Source organism: Giraffa tippelskirchi, chromosome 6 (genome assembly GCF_054371585.1).
Source record: "Giraffa tippelskirchi isolate mGirTip1 chromosome 6, T2T-mGirTip1v1.2.pri, whole genome shotgun sequence".
Classification (NCBI taxonomy): domain Eukaryota; kingdom Metazoa; phylum Chordata; class Mammalia; order Artiodactyla; family Giraffidae; genus Giraffa; species Giraffa tippelskirchi.
Genome location: NC_137280.1, coordinates 71,787,371 through 71,809,809, shown reverse-complemented (window position 1 = coordinate 71,809,809; position 22,439 = coordinate 71,787,371). Strand labels below are relative to the sequence as shown.

Genomic DNA, 22,439 nt, shown 5'->3' with positions numbered 1-22,439 from the left:
CAGGCCATAATACTGGGGTGGGTAGCTTTTCCCTTCTCCAGGGGATCTTCCCAACCCAAGGATCGAACCCAGGTCTTCTGCATTGCAAGGGGATTCCTTACCAACTGAGCTATCAGGAAAGCCCTGAGGAAGCCCTAGAACATATTGAAAGAAAGTATTAAGGCATATAACCCACTCTGGGTCTTACACACAAGAATTACAAGAGAAAAGATTTTTTACCTGCATATGATTGTGAGGTATATATAATGAGATGTGTGTGGTCCAGATGCTCTATGTTTCAACTCGTTACTTGGTTAATTGAGAATCATATAGTGAAGGATGTAACACACATCAGAAAACAGAGAAGAAAAAGCCAGAAATGCCTATGGGGGAAAAATGGTGTTTACTCTGTGAGTAGTCAACAACATATTCTGGTTATTGATACTGCTTATTGTAATATCATCCACATGCAGCCTGTGTACGTTACCAAAACTTTCATGTTCTGCATAATGTTGAATTTCCCCCAAACTCTGCAAAGCAGGTGTGGATTATATTATTAATCTCACTATTACAGAAGAATTTTTTCCTCTCAGAATACTAAATGACTTTCCCAAGGCTACCCAGCTAATACATGAGCCTCTCTGTTGCTCTCTATTTTTAACTTCTAGCTATTAGGCCTCATTAGTTTCTGTCATATAGATAAAAAATAAATGTGCAAAGTTTTGGAAGAAAACTTAGACACTATCTTTACAGTGTGTGACTAGGTAACATATTTTAGATGGGATATAAAATGCAATAAATATGTTAACAATCACCAAGAATAAATTAGACCATATGAAAATTGAGATCTTTGGCTCCATCAAAAGACAACTTTAGGAAAATAAATTGGCAAGTCACAGACTGAGAAATTATTCACAATGTGTATATTTGACAAAGGGCTTATATTCATAACATATAAATAACTCTCACAATTCTACAATGAAAAGACAGACAATTCACTAACAGTGAAAAATACTTGAAGAGTCAGTTTATACGTAAATGAAGCAAGTAGCCACAAAATACTTGAGAAGATGTTTCAACTTCATTAGTCAGCCAGGAAATGCAAATTAAAGCCTCAATAAGGTACCACTACACACCCATTAGAATGGGTACACTTAAAAAAAATTAGAAAAAAAACACATAATACAAACTGAGTGAAGATGTGGAGAAACTGGAACTTTCAGGTGGGAGGGAAAGCAAAATGATAAAATTTTGGATAATGGTTTGGTATTTTCTTTTAAAGTTAAACATACATCAACCATATAAACCAGTGATTCCAATCCTAGGTATTTTACACAGATCAAAAAAATAAATAAAATATACATCTATACAAAGACTGGTATATGAATGTCCATGACAGCTTCACTTATTTTAACCAAAACATGAAAACAACATCCATGTCCATAATGAATGTGTATAAATAAAAGGATGGCATATACATTATTCAGATCACCACTATGTATGCTTTGACTATCTTATCATTTGAAATGTCAATTACACCTCAGTAAAGCTGGAAAATAAATTGGTGTGTGCTCATACCATACGATTCTATTTGCTGTAAAATAAATGAGGCACTGGTAGATAAACAGCATGCATGAATCTCAAAAAGATTATATAGAACAAATGACACTTATATAAAGTAGTGTGTATTCTATGATGTCGAAAATCTAGAAAGTGAAACTCTATTCTCAGGTGAGAGAATGTAAATCAGCATGGAGTTCAGGATGGCATGTTAATGGGCGCAAGGCATGAATGAAGTGAAAGTCGCTAAGTCATGTCCAACTCTTTGCGACCCCGTGGACTATACAGTCCATGGAATTCTCCAGGCCAGAATACTGCAGTGGGGAGCCTTTCCCTTCTCCAGGGGATCTTCCCAACCCAGGAATCGAACCCAGGTCTCTTGCATTGCAGGCAGATTCTTTACCAACTGAGCCATGAGGGAAGACCAAGAATACGGAGTGGGTAGCCTATCACTTCTCCAGCAGATCTTCCTGACCCAGAAATCAAACCGGGGTCTCCTGAATTGCAGGCAGATTCTTTATCAACTGAGCTATCAGGGAAGACCTGGTAATGGGCACAAGGCACCAGTGACGGGAACGTTCTGGATCTTGATCATGATGACAGTTACTCTGGTGTAACCTTTGTCGAAACTCATTGAAACGTGCATTTAAAAAGTGTGTGGTTTGTTGTATGTGAATTACACATCAATCAGGCAGAATACATCATGAGAAACCCTGGGCTGGAAGAAACACAAGCTGGAATCAAGATTGCCGGGAGAAATATCAATAACCTCAGATATGCAGATGACACCACCCTTATGGCAGGAAGCGAAGAAGAACTAAAGAGACTCTTGATGAAAGTGAAAGAGGAGAGTGAAAAAGTTGGCTTAAAGCTCAACGTTCAGAAAACTAAGATCATGGCATCTGGTCCCATCACTTCATGGGAAATAGATGGGGAAACAGTGGAGACAGTGTCAGACTTTATTTTTTGGCGCTCCAAAATCACTGCTGATGGTGACTGCAGCCATGAAATTAAAAGACACTTACTCCTTGGAAAGAAGGTTATGACCAACCTAGATAGCATGTTTAAAAGCAGAGACATTACTTTGCCAACAAAAGTTCCGTCTAGTCAACGCTATGGTTTTTCCAGTGGTCATGTATGGATGTGAGAGTTGGACGGTGAAGAAAGCTTAGCACTGAAGAATTGACGCTTTTGAACTGTGGTGTTGGAGAAGACTCTTGAGAGTCCCTTGGACTGCAAGAAGATCCAACTAGTCCATCCTAAAGGAGATCAGTCCTGGGTGTTCATTGGAAGGACAGATGTTGAAGCTGAAACTCCAATACTTTGGCCACCTCATGCGAAGAGTTGACTCATTGGAAAAGACCCTAATGCTGGGAAGGATTGGGGGCAGGAGGAGAAGGGGACGACAGAGGATGAGATGGTTGGATGGCATCACCGACTCGATGGACATGGGTTTGGGTAAACTCCGGGAGTTGGTGATAGACAGGGAGGCCTGGTGTGCTGCGATTCATGGGGTCGCAAAGAGTTGGACACGACTGAACTGAACTGATAGCCTTGCACTATGACACTCTAATAAGAACAAAACTGGGCATTGTATTTTAGATCAGGCAGGCAGAAACCTTACTTAGTTCCAGAAAAGTAAATATGGTTTAGCTAGGCTTTCAGCAATCAGTGTAAGCAGAAGACAAACAAATTAAGGAAGGTAAGAGTGGGCAGTTCTCAGGAGAGCCTGAGCCCCATGACCTGTAGAAAAGGGAGACCCTGGAAGCTGCCCAGGTGTACACAAGAGCGGGAAAACCATTGCAGGGTGAGCCTCACGTAGTACTGTCCTCCAAAAAGTACTGCCTGAAAAAGAGAGGACAATGACTAAGTTTGTGGTTTAGCCTCTAAGTCCTGTCCAACTCTTCTGTGATCCTGTGAACTGTAGCCTGCCAGGCTCCTCCATCCATGGGTTTTCCCAGGCAAGAATACTGGAGCGGGTTGCCATTTCCTTTTCAAGGGGATCTTCCTGACCCAGGAATCGAACCTGGATCTTCTGCATTGGGTGGATTCTTTACTGCTGAGCCACCAGGGAAGTCCAGTGAGTAAGTTTACAGGGCACAAAACTGACAAACACTGCCTCGGCATCAACAGTGGTCAAGATTAACATCAGCAGGAAGTTTTTAATTGAGCACAGATGTGTTAGTGGGAGTTGGATGTAAGGTTTAAGAAATATGTACATGAATAAAGAGGAGTTTGAGGGGCAGAGATGGCATTCCCAGAGGTGCAAGAGTGAGGAAGGATCTGCAGTTGTGAGCTGAGAGCAGGGCGGGGTGAAGCAGCGGAGGCAGCGGGAAATATCAGGACAGGTTTCAGGGCTGAGTAGCCCATTACTTTGACAATAAAGGTCTGTCTAGTCAAGGCTATGGTCTTTCCAATAGTCATGTATGGATGTAAGAGTTGGACTATAAAGAAAGCTGAGCAACGAAGAATTGATGCTTTTGAACTATAGTGTTGGAGAAGACTCTTGAGAGTCCCATGGACTGCGAGGAGACCCAACCAGTCCATCCTAAAGGAAATCAGTCCTGAATATTCATTGGAAGGACTGATGTTGATGCTGAAATTACAGTACTTTGGCCATCTGATGCGAAGAACTGACTCATTGACAAAGATCCTGATGCTGGGAAAGATTGAAGGCAGGAAGCGAAGGGGACGACAGAGAATGAGATGGTTGGATGGCATCACCGACTCAATGGACACGAGTTTGGGTAAACTCCGGGAGTTGGTGATGGACAGGGAGGCCTGGCGTGCTGCTGTCCATAGGGTCGCAAAGAGTTGGACACGACTGAATGACTGACCTGAACTGAGCTTGAAGCAGAGAGAGCAGTGAAAACACAGCTTAGTGGCCAAGGGGACTTCCACGGTGGGGCATGCATCCTGAGATCCAGGTTCTTGATCCTTAGAATCACAGGCTCCCCATCTCCATATCGGAAGCAAATCTTATCACAGGAAGAGACACTTAATTTTCAAAGCATGGATTCACCAAGATATTTATGACCATTGGGAATGGAATCCTGCGTTGTCACTAGGGAATTTTCCCAGAGATATTGTGCTCCCCAGTGTCTTAAAGTTTCCTTGAAACTTCACCTTCTCAGACCCATCAACTTTGGAGTCTGAGATGAAAAATTGCTGTCATCGGTATAGGCGCCCATTCCCTCCAGCCACTGTCAGGCGGGAGCCTTGAATCCATCACGGTTGTCAGTCTCAGGCAGCCTTTCTCACAACCGCGATCTAGGCAGCCTCTTCCAAGAGATTCAAGGAACACTGAGAGATAATAAAGATGATGACAAGAAAATTAAGAGCAAAATATCGACAATAAAATGAATAACAAACAACAATGGAGAGACTGCCTTGATATACATCCTGAGGCGCTAAATGCATTATTTTATTTAATCCTCCCAAGACCCCTTAGGTTCACCTTGTCATTGTTCTCTATTTTCAAACATGACAATTGAGTGTCACAGCAATTTTGATGCCTCAATATCATACATTCAGTAATTTGGTGGAGTAGAGATGTGAACTATTCTAACAGTTCATATTTATGCTCTAAAAGATGATAAACATTTGAATTTAATTTTAGATTTATAGAAAATTTATATGTTATGGAGTCCCTTTGATACCCCAAGGTTTTATATGTATCCACTTATATACCATTTGTCCTGCTCAACTCAGATCTTCCCACCTGAAAGATCTGATAGAGGACCTGCCTCTGTGAAATTGACTGCTACTTCTCCATGTTAGGCTTCCATTTCTCTTCCCAAATTTTCATCCTGTGCTTTTTAACTTCCTGATGAACCTTAATACCAGGGTGTTCTATCAGCCACTCGACCACATAACTGAAGCTGAATTTATCTTGGTTGCCTCCTTAATCCCCTGCCTTGTTGAATTCATGGAGCTCTCACCACTTTTATTATTCAGACTCTAATGTATATAGACTTCTTTTCACAACCAATCAATAAAATTTCTAATTCAGTTACTAATTTCCTGTACCTCTTAACTAATCTCCAAAATGCTCTCTGCCGCATTCACTTTCCCCTTTGGTTAATTAAACACACAATCAGCTCACATCGGTGATACCAGCAGTGTAATGAGAAGACATTGGGAGGGATTAATATCAGCATCAGTTCAGCCACAGACAAATTTTTGCCTTTGTGGATTATTCAGATTCTAAGACTTCAGTTCCTGTTTTGGCAAAAGGATAGCAGAACCAAACCACTCATGTTTATTAACTTTTAAAGTTGGTCCTAGAGCTAATCACCCTTGAATACCAAAGGGAGACTCTCTCCATATATATATACATATATATATATGGCTTCCCAGGTGGCACTAGTGGTAAAGAACCTGCTTGCCAGTACAGGAGATATATGAGACACGGGTTCAATTCCCTGGGTCAGTAAGATCCCCTGGAGGAGGACATGGGAACCCACTCCAGTGTTCTTGCCTGGAGAATCCCATGGACAGAGGAGCCTAATGGGATACAGTCCGTAGGGTCGCACAGAGTCAGACGTGACTGAAGCAACTAAGCACGTATATATAATATATACAAATACAGTTCAGTTCAGTTCAGCCGCTCAGTCGTGTCCGACTCTCTGCGACCCCATGAATTGCAGCACGCCAGGCCTCTCTGTCCATCACCAACTCCCGGAGTCCACCCAAACCCATGTTCATCGAGTCGGTGATGCCATCCAACCATCTCATCCTCTGTCGTCCCCTTCTCCTCCCGCCCCCAATCCTACCCAGCATTAGGGTCTTTTCCAATGAGTCAACCCTTCGCATGAGGTGTCCGAAGTATTGGAGCTTCGCTTCAACATCAGACCTTCCAATGAACACCCAGGATTGATCTCTTTTAGGATGGATTGATTGGATCTCCTTGCAGTCCAAGGGACTCTCAAGAGTCTTCTCCAACACCACAGTTCAAAAGCATCAATTCTGCGGCGCCCAGCTTTCTTCACCGTCCAACTCTCACATCCATACATGACCACTTGAAAAACCATAGCCTTGACTAGACGGACTTTTGTTGGCAAAGTAATGTCTCTGCTTTTAAACATGCTATCTAGGTTGGCCATAACCTTCCTTCCAAGTAGTAAGCCTCTTTTAATTCATGGCTGCAGTCACCATCAGCAGTGATTCTGGAGCCCAAAAAAGTAAAGTCTGACACTGTTTCCACTGTTTCCCCATCTATTTCCCATGGAGTGATGGGACCAGATGCCATGATCTTACTTTTCTGAACGTTGAGCTTTAAGCCAACTTTTTCACTCTCCTCCTTCACCTTCATCAAGAGGCTCTTTAGTTCCTCTTCACTTTCTGCCATAAGGGAGGTGTCATCCGCATATCTGAGGTTATTGATATTTCTCCCGGCAATCTTGATTCCAGCTTGTGTTTCTTCCAGCCCAGCGTTTCTCATGATGTACTCTGCATATAAGTTAAATAAGCAGGGTGACAATATACAGCCTTGACGTACTCCTTTTCCTATTTGGAACCAGTCTGTTGTTCCATGTCCAGTTCTAACTGTTGCTTCCTGACCTGCATACAGGTTTCTCAAGAGACAGGTCAGAGGGTCTGGTATTCCCATCTCTTTCAGAATTTTCCACAGTTTATTGTGATCCACACAGTCAAAGGCTTTGGCATAGTCAATAAAGCAGAATACAAGATACATGCAAATCTTGAGAATACATGTTCTTGGCCTCCTCCAAACAGGTTTGTTTCTGATGCCTCTAATTCACAGAGATGTGAGTGGCAGATGGAAGGCAAATCCATTATTCTCTGATGGCAGCTATAGGAGGACCCTGGCAGACAGTGGTCTTGGTTTCGCAGAAGCTCCCAGATGTGCTCCTGAGAGTCATCATACGGTGTTCAAGCGGATGCCTTCACTGGGTCCCGCAGTCCATGAATTTCCTCATGGATGAAACAATGAGCCCAGCAGAGGCCTCACTGAACTCTGGCCCTCCAGCTCGTCTCACTATGTATGAAATGTCTGACCGCTCAAAAAGCTGGAGCTGTTTCTATTTTTCTCATTGAACCCAGGCTGAGAAAATTATGGGTAATCATATTTCAGCCACACGTCAGCACGTCCTGAGTTGTAGACTTAACACACAAGTAAGTGCAGGTGGGCACCAAGAGCCACTCTGACGTCAACAATGTCCATAGAGAAATTGATATTAATCACGAGGACGCCAAATTGGCACTCGCTAAAGTAATGTGCATCACATATTATACTTGCTGTGTAAATTGTAAATGAACATTTCTAAGTTCTAATTTATAGTGAATAGTTAATATTGGAAGCTATGCAACTAGAAGGGGCACTGGTGACACCCTCTTCTCACGTGTGTTTTGGGGTAAAGGGAATTTTGATTCCAGGCCATAGGTGTCCTGGGCCAATAATTCTCTCAGGGAGAAAGAGGGGTCGAGAGAAGGATGTCTGTGCTCCTTTCCTCCACCTCCTCCTTGATTTTCCTCCTGGAGGAAGAATGACATCTCACTGAAGGAACTTAAATGAACTCCTAGTGCTGATGTGGGGCCAGACCTCGGTGTCTCTTAGCTGTGCTTTTTCTCTCCCGTGGTCACCCTGTGTATTTGTCCCCTCTCTGTGTCTCTCTCCATCTCTGTGTCTCTTTCTCTCTCGCCATGAAAATCAAGCTCCATTGGCCTGTTTGTCTTTTCGGAGGCTGGGACAGTGACTGACACATAGTGCTCAATAACTGTCTAAAAAATAAAGGAAAATTGGGTAAAATTTTAGCTTATCAATGTATTCAAATTCAAAATAATGTGAGACCTCATAGATCTCTTCTTGCTACTCCAGTTGTAGAAGCGCTACGATAGAATACATCTTCAGGTCATTCTAAGGTGATAGGAAGGAAATGGGAAGAAAGGGAGCTCTTAGACACTGCTTAGATATTAGACACTGCTCACTCAATAGGGAGATGCTGATTGGAGAGCACTCTTGTTATCAGCACAGAATGAATGTTGTCCCTGGGTCTCCTGCATCGTAGGTGTCTGCAGGGAGCCCTTAGCCTTCCTCCAGGTTCTTAGCAAGCATGTTCTACATCACTGATATTTCATAGAGAAAACTGTGTATTCCTCCACAAGTTATCTCTAAGAAGACAGGAAGGTTTTCAGCTTGTCACAAGGAGTCTTCATTACAACTTGTGCTCTGCAAAATAAACTTTTAAAGTTCACTAATGTGACCCCAACAGTACTTGTCATCAGCCATGCAAATTGTGCAAATTACCCATTTTCTGTACCGCCTTTGTTCATTTTCTGCAATAATGTAGTGATCACATTTTCATCACAATATGAGACACAATGAAAATGGTAAGGATCATGTTGAGAGAATTCCTCCCCAGGTCACCTGGGATTATGGCTCCCTCAGTCACTTCAGCCAAGCCATACCGTTAATGCTTCAACGGCAGCAGGGTTTTTTTGTTTTTAATTAAAAAAAAAATTTTTATTAAAGCATATTTGACTTACAATGTTGTGTTAATTTCTACTGTATAGAAAAGTAATTTATTTATATATCAGTTCAGTTCAGTTATTTATATATATACATGTACAAAAAGTATATTTTTAAAATATATGATTGTATTACAAATAATCATCTAAAGAGTAGATTCATGTGTTTTTATTATTTATTTTTAAAATTTTTATTTCATATTGGAGTAGAGTTGAATAACAATGCTATGTTAGTTTCACATGTACAGCAACATGATTCAGCTATACATATGCATGCATCTACTCTTTTTCAAATTATTTTCCCATTTAAGTTATTGCAGAGTATTGAGCAGAGCTCCCTGTGCTATACAGTAGGTCCTTGTAGGCTATCTATTTTTAATACAGAAGTGTGTATATGTTGATCCCAAACTTCCCAACTCTTCCTCCCTTCATCCTTCCCATCTGGAAACTATAAGTTCCTTCTCTATATCTGTGAATGTGTTTCTGTTTTATAAATAAGTTTATATCAGTTTTTTAGATTCCACACATAAGTGATATCAAGTGATATTTGTTTTTCTCTGTCAGGATTATTTCACTTAGTATGATAATCTCCAGGCCCATCCAAGTTGTTGCAACTGGCATTATTTCATTCTTTTTAATGGCAGAGTAATATTCCACTCTACATATGTACCTCATCTTCTTTATCCACTCATCTGTTGATGGACATTGCTTTCATGTCCTAGCTGTTGTAAACATGCTGCAATGAACATTGTGTGTGTGTGTGGGTGGGGTAGGGGGGTATACATCCTTTCCAGCCATGCTTTTCTCTGGATATATGCCAAGGACTAGGATTGCTGGATCATATGGTAGCTCTATTTTTAGTTTTTTAAGAAATCTCCATATTGTCCTCCATAGCAGCTGTAGCAGTTTACATTCCCACCAACAGTGTAGGAGGGCTCCTTTTTCTCCATGCCCAATACTGGATTTATTATTTGTAGACTTTTTGATGATGAGCATTCTGACTCATGAAGGCAATATCTCTTTCTAGTTTTGATTTGCTTTTCTCTAATGATTAGCAATGTTGAGCATCTTTTACTGAACCTATTGGCCATCTGTATGTTTTCTTAGGAGAAATGTTTATTTAGGCCTTCTGTCCACTTTTTCATTGGGTTTTTTTTTTTTTCTTTATATTGAACTGCATGAGCTGTTTGTAAATTTTGGAGATTAATCCCTTGTCAGTCGCATCGTTTGCAAATATTTCCTTCTATTCTGTGGGTTGTCTTTTCATTTCGTTTATGGTTTCCTTTGCTGTGCAAAAGCTTTGAGTTTGATTAGGTCTAATGGGAGCAGTTTTAAATACACAAGGATGGCTATGGTTGCAGTACTGGGGAAATCTGACACTTCAGTGCCAAACTGAGTATTTCAAAGAATCAAATATTTAATGTGTAAGTCACAGTTTCTGAAAACCTTTCATAATAGATGAAGTTAAGCCTGTCTCTCAAGAGTGATGGAGTGATAATGAAGTTACCACGTAGCCAGCTTTGCTGACTGTGGGTCTGGATTCATCGACCATTGATTACTCTATAACCCTTGGATCTCTAGTGAGCCCTGCTTTGGGTTTAACTAAGTATAAAATACGGAGAAATAATCCTCGACATTCAAAATTTTTAAAAAACTCAAATTCTAAAGCCTAAAGGCTTTGAAAGGCATTTAAAAACAGATTTGAATTGAAGAAATGAATCTCCTGCTTTTCAGCCTCCTGGAAAGGAAGATCATCCTTCAGCTAATTAGCAGGAGAAATGAGCCTGCACTTTAACCTACTTACTTTTGAAATTAATCATCCCAAGTCTACCTGTTTTAATTAAGTGTATTTAAGGTTCACACAAAGGGATTTAATTAGACTTAGATACAGTGCCAAGCTGAGAATCCCAGAAAGGGTGCTTATGCCTTGAAAAAAAGCACACCATCATTGGAGCAGGCTTGACCTCGCGCCCTCTGAAATGCAAGCTCTGTGTTTTCCTTAAAGATGTGGAATTCTGGATTTCTTAAACCCAGAAATGTTCTTTTGTTGATTTTATCATTTAATCATTTTGAAAATGATGTATCTGAATAGATTCAGCCTGTCATTGTGGAGTGCTATAATGAAGAAGATCTTTCATTTTACCTAATCCAACTCCCTTGTTTTTCCTACTAATATAAAAATGCAGACACTTTAAAACAGTAAATATCTTGCCCAAGCAGGGGAGAAATTGTGTAGCAACAGAGCTCGGAACAAAACCCAATTCTCTATACACTAAGATCAATGCTTCTTTCACCACATCATGTTTCAGTGTTTTGATCCTATGTGAGCATTCAACAATTTAAAATAGTCTATCTATCATTATGTGTTAATCACTTATGCTTAATAATACAAACAACACTATTGTCAATGGAGCTATCTTATTTCAAAATAAACAGGGACTTCCTTGGTAGTCCAGAGGTTAAGAATCCTCCTTCCAAGGCAGGAGATGCGGGTTAGATCCCTGGTTGGGAACAAAGATCCCGTATGCCATGGATAATCAAGCCTACACGCTGCAGCTAAGACCTAATGTAGCGAAATAAATAAATAAATGTTTAAAAACCGAACAAAACAAACAAGCAAAACAAAACACACCCAGCTTCATGAGTGTTTGGCTCAAACTCATTGAAGTCAATCTTGAGTCTTTCTGTCACACTTCAAATCTGCGATGCTGCTTAGCTCCCATTTTGGGAAATGACTTTTAAGTAGAGTACCCACCTTCAACAAATGACATTGTTGTGACTTTAAGGCCAAAGCACATAAAGACTACAAAAGTCACTAAACTGGGAAAAGGCATGAAAGTCAAGGGTTGTCAAATTAGAAGATTGCACATGACTGAGGGCTAGAAATTTTTTCTCATAATTCCAGACACTCTTCTGGATGTAGAAATATAGTACCCATGGAGCTATAGAAATAACTAAAGTCCACCTGGATTTCATATTCTAGTCAGGGAGCTTCTTGAAGCACAGTGTGGAAAGGGTTAAGATTATCTGAACACATTTATGAAGGAACCACCACAACCAGCTTGTGCAGCACAAGAGAGGAAGTTTTCCTGGTTGCTGCTTTTACTACAGGCTAGAGGCTGATTTTGTTTTTTCTAAGGTGTTCATTACACTCATCATCAAATAAAAGTATTTCTTTAATTCATTCATTGATAGACCTAATATTTATTGAGCACATGCCATGCATCAAGCAGTTTTCTTTGTTAGAAGTGTACAGATATGAACAAGTATAATCCCTGCCTACATATTATAAAGCAGGAGTGAGATAAAAAAAATTAATGATAACACATGATCTAAGCTCAATAAGCACTCCATGCCATGAAGAAACTTAAAACAGGATAAAGAAGACAGAAAGTGACAAGGAATTAATTTCCATGGGGAAGATCAAAGGATTCCTTTTGAGGTGCTGTCTGAACAAACAGCTGAATGAAGACACAGAAGGTGACATGGAGACATCTGGGAAAAAAGAAAGATCCAGGCAGAAGGAGCCTCACATACAAAAGTTCTCAGAGGGTTTCTGCTCACTCAGCAAGATTGTACAGTGATCATGTCAATAATACATATAAACATCACCTTGAGTGGTGACTCTGAGCCAGACACTGTAGCAAGCATATAATCACAGCAACCCAGTGACATGGTTGTTGTCATTATTTTTCTCATTTTATAGATGTTTAAACAGAAGCATAGAGAGTATTGATGATTTCTCCAGGTCAGACAGGTAGACAATATTTGTTCAGTAGATGAAAGTACAGTCAGAAGAGGCAATACCCAAGATACAATTTTACATAAACAAGGTGTGAATTATCTGAAATATAGAAAATGCAGGGTATGAATTGGAAGAGGATGAAATTAGAAGCAGAGAATCAATCTAAGGAGTCCTGGCAAGAAACAATATGGAATGAACCAAGGAAGTAGCTTTAGAAAATGAAAGGAGATGATGATTTTGAGAAATGCTTAGGAACTTGCAAGAATTGATGACTTGTTGGATATGAGTGATAAGGATTATGATAAAGGAGGAGTTCTTTAAAAGTCTTGACAGATTGAAATAATGCCATGTCCTTTCCAATTCTTCCCAAGCTGTGGAAACTGCAAATCTGAAATGCTGGACATTTCAGTTAATGATGAAGTCACCGGATTTTTTTTTCTGTATTTCAGCTCAAATTGGACTTTTATTAAAATGTACTGTAGACAGATGTGTTTTATAATGTGAACTTCAGATTGTGCATGGATAACATAGAAAAGAGTCAAAGAACAATCATATACATGATAGAGAAAGTAGTTGCATCCTAAGAGGTGTTCTCCCTTACTCTTAATTTTAGAAGAAATAATGCCAATATTGTTACCATATATCTTTATTTAAAGATGAAGAGATAGAGACCCAGATAGAGAGAGCTATTGACCTGAAGTCACTTAACAGATGAGGAAAGATTCAGTGCTGGAACCTAGGCTTTCTTTCATGGTCCCTGCATTATGAGGAAACCTGAGTTGTTGTATATTCCTGACTTCTTACTGATGTATAACACAGGATTTTTTCCCACATCTTTTCCTTCCTTGATGCTCTGACATTCATTTGAATGTCTTGATAAAATAATGCTGAGAAAATACATTCACTTATTCTACAAATATCAGTGGTTATCAACAATATGGCAGGTGTTGTGCTAGGTCCTTAGGTCATCCCTATGGCCCTAAATACTATTTTTCAATTGAAGTATAATTGATTTCAATCTTCCCAGGTGGTGTGGTGGTAAAGAATCTGCCTGCCAATGCAGGAAATGCAAAGAGACACAGGTTCAATTCCTGGGCCGGGAAGATGCTCTAGAGTAGGAAATGGCAACCTGCTCCAGCATTCTTGCCTGGAAGATCGCATGGACAGAGGTGCCTGGTGGGCTACAGTTCATGGGGCTGCAGTCAGACAGAACTGAGCAACTGCACATGCACATAATTGATTTACAATGCTGTGTTAGTTTCAGGTGCACTAATACTATTGGTAAAATTTTCATTGACTACCTACTGCACTCCAGACACTGTTCAAATGCCTCTCCTTGTAGGGTACATTTTAATACATGAATTCAAAGCCAAGTCAATTTTATGCCAAAATCCTTGTTCCTTCCACCAGGCAGAGATACTAGGCTGAAAACTGTCTTCAGTTTCTTTGTTCAATAATTACTTGGCTCCATGATTCTTCTGCCTCTTCCATATCTGATGATTTATAGTTGGCATTAGGTTGTTCTCTACCATACTTTGTTTCTTTACTTTCTAGAAAAGAAGATTTTTTTTTTTAATTCATATACCAGTGCAAATAATGAGTTCTTGGAAACACAGCTCCTGGTAGACACTCAAGGAGTGACTAGCATCACAAAATAACGGCCGCCTTGTCTGTGAGCATCACTGAGGGAGTGGCATGGATGGTGTCTTGTCAGGATCACTACTGTTTATTTATAGAGGAGAGCAGGCCACCTGACCCTCCACAGAACAGAGGGGTTTCTCAGCAGTTAAGCAGATTTTTGTGGACGTTTCTAGTCTTGTTGGAACTGAGGCAGGCGTTCACTGAACAAGCACTCTTTCAATCTCCCATTCATCATTACCTTTTGATGAGGTCATTTTCTTATATTGAAGTCTGGTAAAAATGTTGTGTTAGGTTCAGGTGTCATAACCTTACCATCAATGCAAGCTAACCCTATGCAGATTTTCCTGGGAAGGAGATGGGGGAAAGATTAAATGCTCCCATTTTCAATAAAGTCTATACAAAAACCTTTGACTATTTCCATCAGTGGGATTCACAATTATTTTGGAATGGGCCTGTAACGAGGTTGCTAATGTCTATTTTTATAAGATTCTGCATCACCCTAACAACATTCCCAGTAAACTTGTCAGATGTCAACAATATGGGTACTGGAATCTAGTTCCTGGGTTTATTAACTGCTGTGCCCTGTGGCATTTTCTCAGAATGACTGTATAACATTGAGCCAGAGGCCGCTTTTACTTCTAACATAAATACAAGAACAACCTTAATAAAGCAGATGAATTACACTGCAGTGTAAATTAGACTGTTCTAATGGACTCCGGCAGTGAATGTAGTGAAATAGTAACCAACGTGATTAGGTTTACTAGGCCGAAGACACTGACTGTAAATCATGAAAGCCTGCCAATTTTTATTTTATCTTTTTTCTCATTCGCATCTCTCACCTCTTGAGGGAGCAATTGATTTGCCCATGGACCATGGTTCAGTCTTCCGCAGGCCTGGGTCAGCTTTTTCTGAGTCACAATACAAATACAGAGAAAGTCCATAAGATCTGAAGAGCAGATGTGTTCTACAAAAAATCTAAGCCCAGATGGAACTGAATCTCATTTCTTCTGAGGCATCAGAAATTAGGTTTGAATTATTTGTGTGCAGTTGATATGTTCCTTAGATTTTAGGAGTTGTCATGTAAACATGTTTTGAAATTTCTTCTGGTTTTTGTTAGTTTGCTATTTAGAAGCAGGTCAAGCAAAAGGAATTAAAGTAAACCCTCTAAAAAAGAGGGGTCAGAAAAGGACAGGAAAAGATGTTTAACCCAGCTAATTATCAGAGAAATACAAATCAAAACTACAATGAGGTATCACCTTACACTGATTAGAACGGCCATCATAAAAAAATCTACAAACAATAATTGTTGGAAAGGATGTGGAAAAAAGGGAACCTTCCCTACACTGTTGGTAGAAATGTAAATTAATACAGCCACTTTGGAGAATGATATAAATCTTCCTTAAAAAAAAAATAGAGTTATCCTATGACCCAGGAATCCCACTCCTGGGCAAAGACCCTGAGAAAACCATAATTCGAAGAGATACATGCATCCCAATTGTCACAGGAGCACTATTTATAATAGCCAGGACATGGAAGCAACCCAAATGTCCATTAACAGATGAATGGATAAAGAAGATGTACATGTATACCATGGAATATTACTCTGCCATTTTAGAAAATGAAATAACACCATTTGAAGCAACATGGATGGACGTGGAGATTGTCATACTGAGTGAAGACAGGAAAGGACAAATACTGTATGTAAATTGCCAACATCCGCTGGATCATCAAAAAAGCAAGAGAATTCCAGAAGAACATCTATTTCTGCTTTATTGACTATGCCAAAGACTTTGACTTGTGGATCACAAGAAACTGTGGACAATTCTGAAAGAGATGGGCATACCAGATTACCTGACCTGCCTCTTGAGAAACCTGTATGCAGGTCAGGAAGCAACAGTTAAAACTGGACATGGAACAACAGACTGATTCCAAATAGGAAACGGAGTACATCAAGGCTATATATTGTCACCCTGCTTATTTAACTTATATGCAGAGGACATCATGAGAAATGCTGGGCTGGAAGAAGCACAAGCTGGAATCAAGATTGCCGGGAGAAATATCAATAACCTCAGATATGCAGATTACACCACCCTTATGGCAGAAAGTAAAGAGGAACTAAAGAACCTATTGATGAAAGTGAAAGAGGAGAGTGAAAAAGTTGGCTTAAAGCTCAACATTAAGAAAACTAAGATCATGGCATCTGGTCCCATCACTTCATGGGAAATGGTTGGGGAAACAGTGGAAACAGTGTCAGACTTTATTTTTTGGGCTCCAAAATCACTGCTGATGGTGACTGCAGCCATGAAATTAAAAGATGCTTACTCCTTGTAAGGAAAGTTATGACCAATCTAGATAGCATATTAAAAAGGAGAGACATTACTTTGCCAACAAAGGTCCGTCTAGTCAAGGCTATGGTTTTTCCAGTAGTCATGTATGGATGTGAGAGTTGGACTGTGAAGAAAGTTGAGCACCACAGAATTGATGCTTTTGAACTGTGGTGTTTGAGAAGACTCTTGAGAGTCCCTTGGACCGCAAGGAGATACAACCAGTCCATCCTAAAGGAGATCAGTCCTGGGTGTTCATCGGAAGGACTGATTTTGAAGTTGAAACTCCAATATTTTGGCCACCTGATGCGAAGAACTGACTCATTGGAAAAGACCCTGATGCTGGAAAGGATTGGGGGCAGGAGGAGAAGGGGATGACAGAGGATGAGATGGCTGGATGGCATCACCAACTCGATGGACATGAGAGTTGTGATGGACTGGGAGGCCTGGCGTGCTGAGGTTCATGGGGTCGCAAAGAGTTGGACATGACTGAGGGACTGAACTGAACTGAATTGGATGACTTATATGTGTAATCTTAAAAAAAAAATGGTACAAATGAACTTACTTACAAAACAGAATAGTCACAGATGTAGAAAACAACCTTAAGGTTACCAGTGGAGGGAAGAGATAAGGGATAAATTGGGAGATTGGGATCGGTATATACACACTACTATATATAAAATAGATAACTAATAAGGACCTAGTGTATAGCACAGGTAACCTAATACTCTGTAATGATCTATATGGAAAATGAATCTGAAAAAGGGTAGATGTATATATGTGCATGCCTGATTCACCTTGCTGTACAGAAGAAACTAACACAACATTGTAAGTCAACTCTACTCCAATAAAACAAACAAACAAATACAAATGAAGGGGTCCAAGGTGTATTTGCCCCAAAGGACACCTTTGGGGACCAAAGCAATCTCCTTCAGAGGTGGTGCAGGGGGTGAGGGGTTGAGAGGAAACACCAAGAAAATTACTCTAGAAATATTATTTGCTTAGAAAATAATTTGTAAGGAGTAGATTGTGTGTCCAAAAGATTTGAACTAAGAGACAAAAGGGACAATCCCAGTGTGAAGTGGAAGGACACAGGGCAAGAAGAAGCTTTAGAAGGAAAGCTGAATGTGTGCAAACATTCCTCACTGGAGCATGGATAAGAAACGGAATTCAATGATTTTTCTGTGAAAGCTGTGGGTCCACCCAGGGGGATAACTTATCGTGTGAGGAAGAATCAGAGGCCACTTCACTCTTGACTGAGTGCACAGCCTCAGGCACAGAGGAAGGGCTTTTGAGAACAGATCCTCTGGCCTTGTTATCCATCCTGCCTCTGGGGTACTGAAAAGAGAGAGCAGTAAGAATAAAAGTTGTTTTTCTAAAAATACTGTTCCTAGCTTTGGTGACATTTCTTTCCCAACAAAACACAAAACAAAAGAGGACCTTGGTTCTATCACATCAAGCTGCTGGAAAAATGGCATGTTTGTATGGGGAATGTTCATGGAAATGGCAATGACCTATTGTTATGGAAATTGTCGGTGTTTATATATCTTTCTGGGCTTTCCAAGTGGCACCAGTGGTAAAGAACCCACCTGCCAATGCATGAAACATAAGAGACATGGGTTTGATCCCTGTGTTGGGAAGATGCTCCGGAGAAGGGCATGGCAACCCACTCCAGTATTCTTGCCTGGAGAATCCCCATGGACAGAGGAGCCTGGGAGACTACAGTCCATGGGCTCTCAAAGAGTCAGACACAACTGAAGCAACTTAGCACACACGCACATACATCTATCTCATGAGACAACAAACCTCTTTGTTTGTTGAGGAGCCGTGCCCAATTCATCTCTGTATCCTACAGAGCACGTGTTCAGGAAACAGGCGCTGAGTCCTCTGCTGAGGGAGAGAAGCTGGGAGCAGACATGGATTTGTAAAGCTGCTCAAGGCTTGGCTTCCCAGAAAGTTAATTCCACGTGCTGGATCCATTCAGAGCAGGACAGAAGGACAGAGGATCGCTTTTGCAGGTAGTCCTTTGCCAAAACAATGGTCTGGCATTTTAACTGGTGCAGCATGACTGCCTGTGCGTGTCTAAGTGGACCCCTGCGGCAAACGGTTTGAGGAGGGCGGTGATGAGCTTGTAAGGCCATGTGCTGTGGGCACCTGGCAGTGGGCTGCAGGGGCTGACGAGAGCCCGTGGACACTGGGGGCTGTCACACACACTGAGGACGGTGGGCAGGAAAGGAGGGATGGCTGTGTTCTAGAGGAACTATGGAGTCAAAAGTGTTAGTTGCTCAGTCATGTCTGACTCTTTGCAACCCCATGAACTGTAGCCCACCAGGCTCCTCTGCCCATGGGATTTTTCCAGGCAAGAATTCTGGAGCAGGTTGCTATTCCCTTCTTCAGGGTATCTTCCTGACCTGGGGATCGAACCTGATCTCCTGCACTGCAGATTGATTCTTTACCATCTGAGCTACCAGGGAAGCACAAGTTAGCCACTAAGCAAGACAGTCTGAACCCAAGCAAACGAGCTGGCAAACATCTGTGTGATCACCACAGTCCAGCCATGGGAGGCAAAGCAGGTAACATCTGGAAGGGTTTTCTCCCAATCTAGGTGGGAAAACTCAGCCAGAGGCCAGGGCTAGACAAAGTTCACAGCAAATAGGGTTGCAAATAGGGTTTTGATTTTTTTTTTTTTTTTTAGCATTTACATGTATCTATTCTTTTTCAAATTCTTTCCCCATTTTAGGTTGTTACAGAGTTGAGCAGTGTTCTCTGTGCTATACAGTAGGCCCTTTGTAGGTCCTTTTATCTACTTTAAATATACTCGTGTACATGTCCATCCCAAACTCCTAATTTATCTCTCCTCTCTACCTTTCCCCCTTGTAACCATAAGTTGGTTCTCTAAGTCTATGAGTTTGTTTCTGTTTAGTAAATAAGTTTGCTTGCATTTTTTTTACATTCCATATATGTGATGTGATATTTTTCTCATATACATGTTTTTCTCTATGTGACTTACTTGCTGTAGAGTGACATGGAGATTATCATTCTGATTATCTCCTTAAAAAAAAAATTATTTGGCTGTGCTGGGTCTTAGTTGTGGCATGTGGAATCTAGTTCCGTGACCAGAGGTTGAACTTCAGGCCCTCTGCAATGGGAGGGCAGAGTCTTGGCCGTGGGACCACCAGGGAAGTCCCATCCTGATCATCAATACATTCGAGTCTTCATTTGTTTTTATTCTCATAGGAAACTTGAGGGCTACCAAGTGAACTAAGAATGAGTTATAGGCTCCGCTTTCTGTCTGATGTTCTGTCAATTGTCCTTAAAAGAGAAAAGAATAAATTCTGATTAAAATGACTCATTTGATACATGTTGATCAATTTTCAACTTGGATTCAAGCTCTGTGCTTACTGCTAGGATTGTTACTGAGCCCAGCCCTCCCCACCCCCAATCTACGGAGAGACACCCTTGCTCACAGATTTAGTAAAAAAAGATGTGATGATGTTTGGTTAAAAACACAGGGACAATGTAGTTCAAATGCAATGCTTATGCATAAATCATCCAAATGGAGTAAGAATGTGGAGGAGACTTTTTGAGTGTGCTAATAGAGTAAAAGCTCAAAGGAAGGGCAAAGGCGCTCTGTTTTATTATTCTTGATGAGATCTTAACCTGCTCTGCAGTTACTTCCTGCTAAGCAGCCTGGTTGAAGGATTTCACCTTCAAGATCAAAAGACAATCAGAAAGTTAGGAGCAGGAATTGTTGGTACCAAGGACGAAGTTGCTGACAAAGACCAAAGTTTAAATAAAACATGTTCGGTGGAGATGAATCAATACTTTATTTGTTAAGGAGAAGTAAAAGTACAAAAAGGCTTGTACAACAGAGCATAAAAAAGTGAGAAATCAATTCTACTTAATTCAGAATGCTTGAAGAGTCACCTATGCCATTATATATGAATAATGCAGAAACAGAAATTTATTGCAGACACATATTGTTTGGTTTGGATTTACTGCTGGCCCTCATTTGACCTAAATCCTGTAAAGAATGATATTCAACTAATTGAAATAACATTTTTCAAGTAAGACAATGCCTCCAGGGTATTCCTAACGTGAACTTGAAATAGAATTTAGAAGATGAAGTATCAGATAAAATGTATTTAAAGAGTGCGATATGAGAGCACGTTAACTAGGATGGCTGAGGATCCTCTTGTCTGTCGTTTGTCACAGTTGAGGAAGGAAGCAGTGGCAAGGAGCCCTGAAAATGTAGATGACCGTTTTTCTTCCTGCTGGTGTCAATCATGCTTAAGTAAAATCTGTTATTATTTTCTGGTGCTTACTTGCTAGTTCAGTGGACATTGTTAAAAACAGGACGAGTAAACCTAGGAAGGATACAGTAAGTCAGTGATGAAAGGAGCTCCATTGCTCCCTAAATGGAGTGTGAAACACACGAGTGCTTAGTTCACTGGCACAAAGTTAGAAATGAGGAATAAAAGATATGAGCTAAAACAATTAATTCAAAGTGTTTCAACCAGCCAGTATAGAGTCTAAACCCAGAGGTATGACCCTTCCTTAGTGTTAGTGATAGTTGCCCAACTCTTTGCAATCCCATAGATTAGGCAATTGGAGAATTGCTATGGAGTGGGTTGCTATGCCCTTCTCCAGGCAATCTTCCTGACCCAGGGATTGAACCTAAGTCTCCCACACTGCAGGCTGATTCTTTACTGTTTGAACCACCAGGGAAGCCCATGGCCTTCCTTACTCAATGAGAATCCTCTCCCATATACTGTTATTCTCCTGTTTTGGTGTGGGTGTTACTTCTCATGCTATTAACACTGTGCCTTACCCTTGTTTTCCTTACTCGCTCTTCCCTGTGAAATTTTAGTACCACAGATATACTATATCTCAACCCATGCAGAGTATGTAGATCTGCTCTTTATATGTTAAAAGGGAGAGATTTTTGGCCCCCATCCCATGGCCAATATTTGCCCTCTTGGGGGTGTTACTGCTCTGGTTTAGAAGGTGCCATCACAGTGTGTACTCACTGGGTCTGGGGGAAGAGAAGAGGCTGCGCATTGCATCCAGTATCAGCAAGCTATCGTGCTGGCTGCTGATGGGGAATTCACTGCAGAGTAAGGCAGCCCTTTCCTTTTGGAAACCTCTGAATTTTATAATTCAGTAGGAAGCTCGTGTGCTGCTCCCGCAGCTGATCCTGGCGCTCCCGGCAGGGCGAGACTGGAGCAGAGCTGCCGGGCGTTGGAGCCGAGGCGAGCGCCGCGCACTGCCGGCGCAGAAGCGAGGCGGCTGCGACGGCTCGGCGCAGAAGCGAGGCGGCTGCGACGGCTCGGCGCAGAAGCGAGGCGGCTGCGACGGCTCGGCGCAGAAGCGAGGCGGCTGCGACGGCTCGGCGCAGAAGCGAGGCGGCTGCGACGGCTCGGCGCAGAAGCGAGGCGGCTGCGACGGCTCGGCGCAGAAGCGAGGCGGCTGCGACGGCTCGGCGCAGAAGCGAGGCGGCTGCGACGGCTCGGCGCAGAAGCGAGGCCGAGAGGAGCTAGGCCGGGCCGGGGGCCGGGGGCGGCGGCCGACAGAGGCTAGGCCGGGCCGGGGGCCGGGGGCCGGGGGCCGGGAGCCGGGGGCGGCAACCGAGAGGGGCTAGGCCGGGCCGGGGGCCGGGGGCGGCGGCCGACAGGGGCTAGGCCGGGCCGGGGCCCGGGGGC

At 41.6% G+C, this 22,439-nt stretch overlaps 1 long non-coding RNA gene across 1 annotated transcript; it reads right to left on the bottom strand.

The window, feature by feature from the left end:
• Positions 1–886: 886 nt before the first annotated feature.
• On the bottom strand, positions 887–22,204 carry LOC145508916 (uncharacterized). The gene is made up of 2 exons (XR_014055687.1): positions 21,768–22,204; positions 887–4,842 (listed from the first exon to the last, which is right to left on the bottom strand). It is a non-coding gene; the product is annotated as an uncharacterized LOC145508916 (long non-coding RNA).
• Positions 22,205–22,439: the final 235 nt, after the last annotated feature.